The sequence below is a fragment of the Neodiprion pinetum genome, chromosome 4 (genome assembly GCF_021155775.2).
Source record: "Neodiprion pinetum isolate iyNeoPine1 chromosome 4, iyNeoPine1.2, whole genome shotgun sequence".
Taxonomy (NCBI): Eukaryota; Metazoa; Arthropoda; class Insecta; order Hymenoptera; family Diprionidae; genus Neodiprion; species Neodiprion pinetum.
In genome coordinates this window covers 42,758,379-42,772,014 of record NC_060235.2, presented here as the reverse complement: position 1 = coordinate 42,772,014, position 13,636 = coordinate 42,758,379, and the positions used below count along the sequence as shown (strand labels likewise).

General features: G+C 38.2%; 1 protein-coding gene across 2 annotated transcripts in view; it reads right to left on the bottom strand.

Annotated features, from left to right (window-relative positions):
* Positions 1–13,636, bottom strand: part of LOC124216751 (aquaporin AQPcic) — a 39,893-nt gene that overhangs the window by 18,008 nt on the left and 8,249 nt on the right. The gene's annotated exons all lie outside the window — the stretch shown is intronic.

Genomic DNA, 13,636 nt, shown 5'->3' with positions numbered 1-13,636 from the left:
AGTAGGCGTGAAAAAAAAAAGAAGTATTTTGAGAAACTAAGCCATTGGGCAATAATGACTTTGACGTTTTTCTGTCTTCAACAAAGTCAGGATAAACAAACAGAAAAACGTGAACTCACTTTATCGTAAAATCCACAAAGTTCGAAGCGACAGAGTAACAGACGACCTTTGTTATCTCACTTTACGTTTAAAAGCCGTCGGCAAGTTGAAAAAATTTACAATCTCTCGAATTATTTCAGCTAAGCAGATAACGACTAGCGTCTGGTGAAATTTCGCGAGTGAATTTGCAGTAGCACTCCAACTTCAAACCGCACAATCCGAAAGTGAAATCGTCTTCGTATCGGTATAAACTTCTTCAGGATCCTAAGGCTGATGAAACTGCGCGCGTTACTGTCCGAAAATTTATGTAAACCTTGGCCTCTAATCACCAAGAGATAATGCAGCAGATACGGCAAACTGACGCGTGCAAACCTTATCAACTTGTACTTTCGTGGGGGGGTGAAATCGCCGGATAATCCAAGGTGTTAACGGTTTCGGTTTCAGTGACTAATTCCCCCGAAGTTATCTAACGTCAATACGTGTCGCTATAGACTCGAATCGAGCCTCCAGGAGTGCGAAAATACGCGAAAATTATTGGCTGGTGGATTCCGGGTACGCGTTATGCGGTGGGAATGTTTCGTTTTTAGGGGAAGAGGAACTCGATTGTTAATAAAAGAGCAGCTTGTACGGTCTAAAATCATACCTATAATTTTTAGGAATTTTTTTTCTTTTTTTAAACGCTCAGTGCAATATGAGTTTGAGGGGTTATTATTTATAGTTTCAACAACATTTTCGAATTTTTTCATTGAAATTGATAAAAAAATGGCGGCACGGCTCGTAAAAGTATAGCGAACGACCAGGTTTACAATCCGGTGGCGCAGATTCCTCGGTCAATTTTTATCCGATCGAAAATGAAATTGAAATTTTGACACGATCTTTAAAATTTGTTTATCGATTCGAGCTCGTGGCTAAATATTTGAATTTCAGTCCAATCTTTTTTTTTTTATAAACATATCTTAAACAATTTGTTGGTTGAAAAATGAATTTTATTCTTCGCCATCGTATACATTCGAAAAAAATTGTTTCTTTCAAAACTTGGGTTACGAGGTCGAACTCGGAAAGGCGTTTTTTTTTTTTTCTTCAACTCGAAAAATTTGTTCCATCCGTTACAAATTGGACAGTGATGATGCAAAAGCATTCGAGCTCGCAGTCGTTCGTTACTTATACGCTCCGTGCCGCCATTTTCTTATTAATTTCAACGATGAAAACTCCAAAATATTCTTGAAACCATAAATAATAAAGCCCTCAAACTGAAATTGCTCCAAGGGTTTTCATTTTCTTGAAAAAAAAAAAAAAAAAAAAAACTCCTCAAAATAGGTACGATGTCAGACCGTCCAATCTCCCCCCTCCCCCAGCCTCTAAACGAAAGAAAGAAAATACGTGGCAATGAAACTCGAATACCGTTGATAAGACTTAGAAAATAGAATGCTCGCGATTATCTTGACTTACCTCAGGCGTGTAGTTACGCAGCTAAATACGCAGCTAAATTTTGATTCATGGATACGTCGTCGAGTTCCTCGGTAAACTTTTGAGATAAGGCAGCAAGAAGCGTACAACGTGCTCGATCACTTAACACGTGTGCAAATTTTCATCCTCACACCTGCAGGGTGGCGAGGTAGTTCACCACTTGTGTCAATTGACGATGGTAAACATTAATTCCTATGTATGCACCTTGTACCCGGTTTGTGTAACTAAATCGTTAGGCAAACCACATGTGTTACTTTTCAAGATATCTGCCGTTATATACCAGCGTAGAAAATAATGCCAAAGTTATACGAATATGTATTCGTTGAAATAGCGTGAAAAGGAGGCGATTCCTTGCTCGCCAAAATCGAAAAGAACCGTGATTCTCGGACAAATATTGATTTCATCCTCATCGTTGATGATCGTTTCTTTCTCGATTATAATGCGTGAGCTAATCCAAAGAGACTTTTGCGATTACGCAACGAGCTGCGATATTTACTTCGCTAATCGTGTCGTCGCGTGAATTAGGTTTCGGATTTCCATTAGTTTATTCTCATCGTACGGAAGAGTATTATTTAATATCGCTAGGAATTACATCCTGATAGAATACAATACAGTCGATTCGTCTCTTCTCGTTAATTGACTCTCGGATGCGGTAAAAAAAAAGAAGCCTCGTTTGCCGTAATTCACGTGTCGAAATCATGTGAATATTGGAAAGTTTACAATTCCAACACTCTGAAGCACGCTTTTCTAATTCTGGACGGTTAAATTATGGGAAAATCCAAAATCCGGTTTAACTGTTAACTTAAATTAATTAGTTAACTTGACGGTTGGACTGATGAACGTAGATCACATTCTTTTTTTTTTCACTCGAGACTGGTCCCACAATAAAGAGGTCGTAAAAAATCGCATAAATTAGATCGTTATTGCAAACAAGGAGAATAAAATCTGATCAAAAATTACGAAGATGCATATTAATTTTACCAACGATGATAAAATTGATATCAAATTTGCACGCAACAATCCTCACCGAAGTTTGTTATGCCAATAACGTGCCGAAACTGTTTTGGGAAAAAAGAAGCGTTGAATGAATTTAGGGCAAGGAACGTGTTATTTTAAATTATTTATCAACGGCCCTACGCATCGAAAAATATGTCGTACTCATAATTCTCCCGCATATGGATATACGAAATAGGATTGAACGACAGGTTTTGTCCGCGAGTTCTGATCTCATACTGCAAAGCTGTTGCTCGTTTAGAACCTGGTGGTACTTCCGTATTTATCGTATTACATACCTACTCGCATGATTCGCTATATGGCATTCCTCGGATGATTCAGACCACGATTTAATAATAGTCGAACTTCCATGTGTATGTATAACACGTGACTACCTTTACGTGTATAATATATGGGGCATTTCCACGCGAACTCAGTGAACGGTTGACCGTGACATTCGTTAAATTCACCAAGGATTTGGAAGGATCCTGCGTTAGTACGACCTCCGAAAAGCTTTCAAAGAACTTTTTCAATTTTTTTCCCATCGCTCGTCTTTTTTATCCTGTGATTTTTTAAACCCGTCACAAAAACACCTAAATTGATTTTTAAGAAAAAAAAAAAAAACAACAAACATTTGTTTTCCGAAATGAAACATTCAAAGTGGGACCTCGTTTCTTTTTCAAAATTACGAAACAAAACGCGAGTGTGTTTTAGAACCAGAGAACCAATAAAAAAAAACATTCGTTAAATCGGAGATACGCTATGTATTGTAATAGATTTTTAACACGTGTGAAAAGAAAACAATAAATTGAAGTGAAAAAAAACGGGGTTCCACTCCGCTTGTTGAATGAAAATGTTTCATTTCAGATACCGAATGTTTTTTTTTTTATGTTTCATAAGAATCGATTTCGGTGGTTTTGCGATGGGTTTAAAAAGTCATAAGGTAAAGACGAGTGATAAAAAAACAATTCGAAAATTTGTCGCGAGCTTTTACTTGGTAAAATTAAAAAATTTCATGGTCAGTCTTTTGCCGAATTGGCGTGGGATGCCCTATATGAATATCTATACGTTTTGCACATACTGGGAATACTGAACGACGTACATTGGTCAACATTCGTAGTAGCGCGAGCTTGCAAATTGAAAAATAAATTTGCAGACTCGTGAATATTTTTCAAATAATTCACGAAAGGCACGAATTCGCTGAGAAATTTGCATCTTCGTTAGATGATTAATTTGTTTCAGGATTTGCTTGATGTCTTAGGTAATTAACGCCTAAAAGTTCATCTGCACTTCGCCTTGAAACCACCTTAATGTCGTATGACTTGATGAAATTAGTAATGATTTTCGCTGTTCAGTTCTTTCTCATGGAGTGGAAAAATGGTAGCCCCGTTATTGAAAGCAATATCTGCGTAGATGACAATCGTTTTTAGGAAATAGAATCGGACCACCGTTTTTGTTTTAAGCCTGTCAAAACAATTTTTGCCTACCTATTTATACCTAATCTCATTACAGAAGTAATCGATCCAACGGATTTATGAAGTCATTCACACCTCATCACAATATTTACAGTTTGTTCTCAGTATTTATTTGTTCTATGAGAATGTTTTCTGACAAATTATTAAAAAAAAAAAAAAAAACAATCTTCAGATAAGCAGTGAGAAAGCTTTTACCCTTTGCTAACTAAGGGATAAGATAACGACTGTCAATCGGCTGCAGTGTACTTCTTTTTCGTTTTTTTTTTTTTTGTTATCACTATGTTTTCACTGATACGAAGGTCACGGACTATTCTTTTCTTTAGGTAACCTATTTTTCTATGATACGTTATCGCATTCCAGAATATTAAGAGGAAGTAAATCCAATGATTCTAACGATGAAGATTAAATCCGATAACGACATCGTACGATTATATCACTGACAAGATTTCTATTTTGACACCAAACACGTTTCTTATCTACCGAGAAGAAACCCTTCCTTCTCACAAATAGCAACAAATATTGAGGAAATAAAAAAAAAAAAAAAACGGGACATATTTTTGCTACTATAAAAACTTGCAGACAAAAACTGTCCTCCGAAGTACGATTTCAGCCCAACTTGCAGCCGTACAACGTAATAAATTAGATTTCAAACTCAAATTTGATTTGCTTAACGGGACTTTTTTGTACTCAGATTCTTATCCAAAGAAACTTCGGTTCGTTCGATTCTTTTTTCCATCACCCAAAGCCTGGAAAATTTAACGGTCGTCATAAAGTCTCGATCAGGAGCAATCGCAGTCATCGAAAGAATATCTGCACGTGCAAAAATAGAAGAAACTCTTTTGAATGTTTCCTGAATTCGTATTTCGCGCGCAAATCCGGAGCTCAGAAGCGACTAGAAGTTGGGTCCACGTGTTCCGATCTCTACGATCGTTGACTCGAGTTAACGCCTTCTCTCGAAATGAGGCCGCAGCTGGGCGATTATCTCCCGCGATATTTGCACAGTCGGTATTAATTGGAATTCAAACCAGACGTCGGCTCAACCGATCTTGCTGCTCGGTAAATCGATCGATCGTGCAGACATGCTGGTATGTTCTAGCGGTAAGGTAGGTATCTTTATACTCGCTAATTACCGAGCGAGCTCCGAGTTTCTCAACACCACAAATTCACCGTGAGAGACCGTGAAATTGAAATCCTTACCACCGCTGATGATACCCGTAAGATCGACTTTGTACTGTCTTTATTTGTTCACTCGTCTTTAGTTTATTTGCGAAATTCCATACTTTATGTATCTTCACGTACCGTGTTGTAAGTTTCTTCTTATTCCGCATTCCTAGATAATATTACAACTAAACTATACAATATACATGCAATATTGTACAGTGTCCGTGAAATTAATTTCTCTTCTCTAGTTGTAAGCTTGATATTTCTGGATTAGTGCACGTCACATGCAGACGTTATATCGAGGTGTATAATTGTCAAATCTGACAGCAATTCCACGATTTAATTCTTAGGTTAAGTCCGTTTTCCACGTTATTAAACTATGTAATTGTTAAATTTTGTTTGCCAAGAAGTTACGCGTGCAATAGACAAACTGTGTTCATTAATGTGAAAATTACTTTCAGCGTTGCGTAGTATTCGCGATGTTTTGTTTTATGCGTGGGACTCGCTGATTCGATAAACTCAGGTTATCATCCTAAGCATTCAAATTATACTAGTTGATTAAATACGACTTTTTCATAGGCACACGTCTCGAATGGTATTAAAGATTTAGGTTTACTTTTTATTATGCGTTCTTTATCTCTATGTAGAGATAAGAGCAATTGATGACATAATCTTTCGACAAATCAGCGGGCTTCAATTGACTTTATTAAGCAATTTTACCTGCTTACGATCAAGTAAACAGCGTATACGTACCGAAATCCGATGATCTAATAAGATTGAAAAGATTACATTGCGTTGTTTGGATTTCGAAAATTACCGATGACTTGAAGTATCGAATGCAAGAATAAGACGAATTTTTCTCTCATCTCTCGAGGCGCTCTTGAAGATAGTTGTTGTAGCTTTATCATCGTCATCGACAAATCCTCTGCATTCGAGTTCCAATCTAATCTGATATCTCGGATCTTGAATTATGTATCGATCGATCCATCAGCAATTGTTTTCTCGTAAATATCTAAACGAATCGATTCCCCGTCTGCGTTATAGTAGACATGAAAAAAAAAGATACCATAAGTCTCATCGAGCCTAATGAGATGCGAAAATACCTAATTATATTCTGGAATGGTTAATGAATTGGCGTTGCGTAAGTGAGAACAATCGATAATTAAAGGCAGATAAATTTCCCAACGATTTGAGAATAACGTATATAAACGCGAATATCGCACGTCGTCTGCATGCGCGATGCATTTCTCGGTGAAACTTTTCCATAAATAAAAAATTCACACCCTACTGAGGAGAAGTTTAAACCGCGTAGCGAAGCCAAACGACTTCAGGGCAGCCGCAGTTCCTTTTCCTTCTTGTGAATTTCCGGGTGGAGGAACTGCAGGTGAAAGTAGTTGAGAAGAGGTAAAATGATGAAAAAAAAAAAATAAATAAACCGTTCGCAAGTCTCGTTTCGTTTCGACTCTTCGAATCACGCAACGTCTTCCTGCAACACGCCGCGTCTCTTTCATTGCTCCAATTACACTGTCATCATATTTTTCGTCCTCCTTCCCGGACTGTAATTGCAGCAATCGAAACATCGGAACATTTTACAATTAATAATATGTAATATTTGTAATTCCACTTTAAAAGCACCTTTTCTTGGCAAAAAATAAATGTGAAATCCGCGCGTATCAAAGTCGGGACACTTGGTGATTATCCGGTGAAATTATCACACGTATTTTGTAAAAGTTTTAAAACGGTTATAAATGATGTGGGAAAGCCAAGTACAACGGCAGGTGAAATGATCGGCTGCAGATACTTGCACATGTACAGAGAAACAATGCGGACGAAGGGTGAACGACCGGCACACTTTATTACGACTTTGCGTTTTTCATTCCTCACCCATTTAAATTCATATTTTTTGCGTTGAAATGCGATTCGTCGCACGACTCGAAGAATCGCAAAAAAGAATACTCTTGCATTCCGTCTTATTGGCTTATTTTTGCGAGAATTCTACCGGCGACATTAAACAAGTGTTGTACTTGGAATCAGGCCACGAGTGGCAAAAAGTAGAGTAATCGACTGACCTCCGCAGTATTTCATGCATACCTAAAGTATTCGGCGATTATACTTCTTTTTAACGATATTATTGTACGCCCGGAACAATTGAGTTAACCAGCTTTCGAATGCGATATAACTTGGGCTAAAAAATTGACTTCAACTTTGACGTATAGCCAAGTATGGAACTAATTCCATGAAACAACTATAACCGTTGAATGGGCGGAAATGGAAGTGAGGATCAAGGTGACGTCGGAATCGCAGCATTTTGTAAACTGTCGCGAATTTATACCGTTCTGCAACTGCATGACAGATTTGCGAGTCAAGGGGAGAAAAGATACGATAAACTTCTTCCCGACTTCGATGTGTGGGTTCAGTTGCCGTCGTTCCATAATTGCAGGCTTCGTCGAATGGAGAGGAAAACGAGTCTCGCATACCGGCTACCCTGCAATCATGACGAACTTTGGCGGATCTCTTTTCTCTTCCTTGATCTGTAACTTGGCACGAGACTTTGGCACAAGCTTCGCAATGAGAAACGCGAGTATTTTTCAGCCTTTCAGCGATGAATCGCTTTGTTTTGCTGCAATTCGCGCTACCCAAAACTGAATCATTGAACTTTCACTTTGACACTGTACTGGAGAGTGAGTAAATTAGAGATCCTAGGAATGGATTATACGTGGTGTACGGGTCAACGTATATCGTTAGTGTGCCATTACACCCGTTTCAGGAAACTAACCGACTCTGCGACGCTGAGTAAAGTCGGGAAAACGGGCGAGTGTGAGTAAAGAGCTTTCCATCCAAGAGCGTGACCTTGGTTAGAGGAAATGTTGGCCACTCCGCAGGTTGTGATATTCTATTTAGAGAACTGTCAAAGCTGTCTACAGTTGCTGGGATCTTATAATACGTCACGTGTTTCGTGATGTTATGATAAATAAGTCGGAAAGTAACATCGTGGCGCGTCAAACTTTCCATCGTAGTTCTTGGGAACGTAAATGACAAGGTACAAGAATTTTCCTGAAAAGTCTGCAATAAGGTTGCCGAAGTGTTATTCGCATAGAATTAGCGATTTTATACCTGAAACAGCGATTTCATCCCGTCGAATTTCCATAACAATAAAGGATTCTTGTCCCTAAAAAGTAACTTTCTTTCAACAGATAAACCTAGCTGTTCATCCACTTGTCCGTTGGGACATGAATGTTTCTCGCTCTTCCTTTCAATCCATTAGCCAACGCCATTAGAGGCTTTGTTGCAGTATTTATTACTACGATTAGCACGAACGGTAATATTGACCGTTGCGTAGACCGTACAGTGTTGTACCGGTCTTGATCGATCGAATTATCTTGTAACACATTAAAGTGTTTTAATTACCCTTTGAGCAACAGTGGTGAGTATTCTTACCACCTATTTTTGTCCTTTTTTTTTCATCGAATCCGGAGAGGAAACTCTGTCCATGGGGTTTTGGGGCTGCTAATTACGAATCTGATATCAGATTTTGAAAATTCGGTATGGCGAATCCAATCCAAACTCTCGCGTAAAGTTTTCTGACAGTATTCGATCAAATTGCAAATTTCCGACCAACGTATTAGATCCACCATTTTGAATTTTTGAAATTTGATTTCCGACTTGTAATCAGCGAGCCCGAAAACAATATAATAAATACTATCCTGTTACAAAAGCTGACTCGGCCCAATAACGCGTGACTCGTGGGGTTAATTGAACACCTGAACATAAAGGAACACACGTTTAATTGAACAGTCATTTTTCGTTCTCCTCTGATCACCTATTTGCAATTCGAGACTGAATTTCCGGCTCCCTGAATAACGAATAATTTATACTTTCCAGGAGAGGAGTAATTTTTCATTCGCACATAATCGCATCCTCATCGCGGAATATGGCTTTCGTTATTTGTCGTCGTGGTTTCGTGCCGCGATTACCGGCACCGTTCCGTTCCGTTCCGTCACGTTCCGTCCCTCTGATTGTGAGTCGTCGTCGTTTAGCGCCACGTGGTCGAAGGAACGATAGAAGGGGAGACGAAGCGAAACAAGTTATACAAATATATATATCATACACACCGACAGTGGGTCAAGTTCGCGATGCGATGAACGACCGCGAATGCTTGTGGCGTTGGCTGTCGACCAGATGGTTTGTTCTCTCTCTCTCTCTCTCTCTCTCTCTCTCTCTCTCTCTCTCTCTGGGTGCATTTTTCCCGACGCGAATTAAACACGCACTCCGCATAACCTACTCCCGTGTTTTCCCACGACCATCACCGTGCTTTCTCGTGTAATCGACGGCGGATAAAATCAGCAATTGCATTTCCTCTTTTTGTCAATTCTCAGATTTTGCGTCACGATTTCCCTAAGATTTATCGTTGAGTCTTGTTTTCGGCATAATTTAATATCGGTCGAAACGAATCGCTCCGCGAAATATCCAAAGGATACCAGAACTGGTTCAACTACTTGCTGGCTCATCGGGCCACGTGACATTGTATCATAATTATATACGACTGATTTTGTAAAAGGGATTTACACAACGATGAAATCAAGTCGACGCTTATGATATTTACACCTTGGGGAAAACTGTGACAAGTGTTTTGTGTAAAATATTGCACTTGAGATTTTCGTCACCGTCGTCTTGATCTTGCATCATTGAATACGATACGCATTTTTTATTTGATTATAAATAATATAGCAGAGGATCGCGAGTATGAGATATTATAGGAATGCACCTTGGCGTCGAGACTCTGCGGCACTGATTACACACGAAAGATTTGTATCTCGTGCGATTGCGCGACGATTGTTATATTGAGGTGAAACGAAATCTCAAATTGTGTCGAAAGACATATTTACCAACGTCGACGTGTAAGATCTCGTGTAATGACTCTGTAGTCCAACGGTGAGTCGTTGCAAAGAATCAGAGTTACGACCGGGGTCGATATTATGGTGTCCACCACGTGATAAGACGGAAAAATGAAGATAACAGATTTTCCACCATCGTTCTTTTGTTATTTTCGTAGTGCATTTTCTTCACGGTCGTATTCATGTTCCACTAATAAGGAAGGTATCCCAGATCGATCACGCCGATTTCATTTCTTTTGCAATATGTTGTGTAGTAGACTAAAAAATAAACGACACGTATTTTTTTTTCATCGGCCATTAAAAAATTTAACGGGGTGAAACCACCCTCTAAAGTAAACTCCCTACATTAGAACATGATATTTTTCAACCGATCCAACTGGAAAAGTTTTCTCATAAGGAGAAATGAAAAATGTAACTTTATAGTTTAAAAAAGAAATAACAAAAAAATTGGTGAGTGATTTCACCCCCTTAAAGTGTTTTTAGTCTATACTATAACATGTTAGGAAAGAAATGAAATCGGATACATCGATCTGAGATACCCTTCCTTGCAAGACGTAAGTCACACGACGATGTTTGACAAAGTCTTCGATTGCATACCGGCGTTTTTGATTCCGGAACGAATTATCATAACTGATTTAAGCTTAAATCAAGATGATCGTGATATAAAGTACGAAAGCTTGTGCACCAATTATGACGTCACACTGCCGTGACAAATATTCATCCCGTTTTGTTTGATCGATACCATCCTTATGGTGTATATTATTATCATCATGTACCATCTATGCGTATATAACGAACGTTTATTCCGGATGATCACCGTTTCGACGTCACCGGCCGCAAGACACGCAGTGATTTTCGCACAAGTCTGAAACTCGTAACAAACTCGGCGCCATGCCAGAGCGGAAAAGTTCGGCAAACAGGCGTTTCCTTTTATATGTATATTCGCGGCTATACGATCTCCGATTACATTCTACCTTTCGTATATGCCCCGTCGAAACATCGGCGTGAAATTCGTCAGGACTTTTTCGTCAGAATTGAAATTGACCAGAGAATTAAAATACTGCCCGACAGCGTTGGATTGTACACGTGCTGTTTATCGTCGTTCGAATTAAATTTCAACCAACTTTAACGGCTACTTGCGGGTTCCTGTTTTATTTAGAATTACAATTAACTTCCCTAGAAAGTAAAAATGTGAATTGCATGTTAATAAATATGTTTATCATAAAAATTAAATAACTTTAAATATAATACTAACATCAACTGGTATTAAATTTTTAAATCATTTGGAATAATAAAAAATTTAATAATTTCACCTAAATTACTTTTCAAAAATAAATTGACAATTCCTTCACTCGTTGCCCAACGGTTCCGTTCTCGTTCTAGATGCTGGTAAACATGGCAGGGTTTCGATTTCGCCAGCGAGTGCCGATCATTTCGTAAAATCAAATTCGCAATTTGGGTGTCACGGCCATTTTGAGAAGTGAATTGATCGAGAGTAGGCTGAGATCTGGTAAACCCTACAGCAGAGAAAGGAAGTCGTTCCATTTTCGGACCGATCGAAATTCCAAATACTGCCTCGCAGCACGTGCGATTCGAGGTTCGGTTTAACTGCGAAATTATATGAAACAAAACCGACTAATGCAGTTCGACAGTGCGGCAGAAACCGGATATTATAACAAGGTATATTTGCTGCAGGCGTTTCGCCGATTGCTGTAATAACTGTGTGAAATGAATATGAGGATAAATTTGCAAAAGCAGAAACGACTCGAGCAATGTCAACAGTAAGTCCATCTTGCTCGGCAATAAATTGCCGACTTGTCGCTCCTCCTGTATTTGCAAAAGTATTTAACTCAGAATCGGATTGTCACAATGTACACATCGGACACGAACTTATCCATCTTGCAAACGGTGGACAATAATCCGTCGATAAGGAAGTTTGGCAAGTGCAGAAAGATGACAAGGTAGCGATAATCACCTGTCTTCTAAAAATTCACTAGATTTTAGACTGTAATTCCAAGATATTCACTGTAAATCTACAAAGTACTGTACTTTACTACGGCTGCAGTTACGACACACCGAAGATTTGTACTTTTTCTATTAAAACGAAAGTATAATAAAAACGCCGCAAGGAATTCATCCACGCTTATCTACTCGACCGATAAATTGGCGAAACACGTTTATCGGCATGAACGAGAAATGTGGAAAATCAAGCGTAACTAGAAGAAGTTTGGAGACTTTGAAATAAAATTTTTACCTATTTTTGAACAATGTATATCACGAAATGACACAATTTATCAATATAGTACAACAAAATTACGTCTCTGTGCAATCCAATGAACAATTGGCGTTACTATAAAGTTTCAATCGCAGTCATTTTCTGAACGATGACCTGGCAAGGCAAAGGTAGAGGTTACAGGGAGCGAAAGCAGGTTGATACATATCTAGTCGAAATTGTAGCAGACGATTTTTTTACGAAGGTCGAAATCCCATTTCAATCAATTATCTTACCGATTAAGAGATTAAAACTATTTCATCGCGTCGAGTTTTACCTGAGCAAATTGCGACGTATATGGGTCATTCCACGTCAATGCGAGTAGGGTCAGAGCTCCTTGAATGAGAATAGTTTGACTACAAATGCGACGTTTTTGTAAATTATGAAAAAAATTACATAAATTTTGTGGCCAAGACCAAAAATAGCCAATTCCAACCAAAATGAAGATAAGTTAGCAAAACGCTATTTTTCAAATAATTAAGAAAATTTTTTTAGTAATTGTTTTTTTTTTTTTTTGTTTTGAAGATATAGAGTTCCAAATATCTTCCCCGATACAACTATTTGTAAATTACAGTAGAAATTCAAGAAAAAAAAAAAACGTCAATCTACAAAATCATTCTTTTTCAGTTATATTGATTATTGAATTTTGAGGTTGAATTAAAATTTGCAGATTGTTGTTATATTAGGGAAGATGTATCGAACTCTGGAAATTCAGAAAAAAAATCAAAATGAAATATTTTTGATTCTGGCCACAGAATTTACGTAATTTTTTTCGAGTTCAAAAATGTCGCGGTCATTGTCATAAGAACGGTAGAAACGTCTGAAAGGAAATTGGAATGCTTTTAGAGTTGGAAGAACAATGTGAAAAATTGCGGAGCAAATCCAAAAGGGTGAGGGTCAGACCCTGGTCAAACTGACGTGGAATGCCCCATACGTGTCGGGAGTTTTCTATGAAACCGGTCGCTCAACGCCAGGAAATAGGCGAAATGAAATAGATTTTCATGTTGAAGAAGCAAGGAAGAAGGCTTGCTTCGAAGGAGAAATACCGCAATCCAAATAATTACCATAATCATCTTGTAATATTTATAAATATGACAACTGTTTGTCATCAGCCTGAAAACATTATTTGTTTGTTTGCAGTATGATATACGAGTGTTTTGCATCGTTGAGATAACTCGATTGCAAATCGTCGTTTACGTCTGGCATACCTAATCAAGTAATGACGAGAAAAATAAAAAACTGAAACAATCGTTTGTCATTCATTATTGTTTATA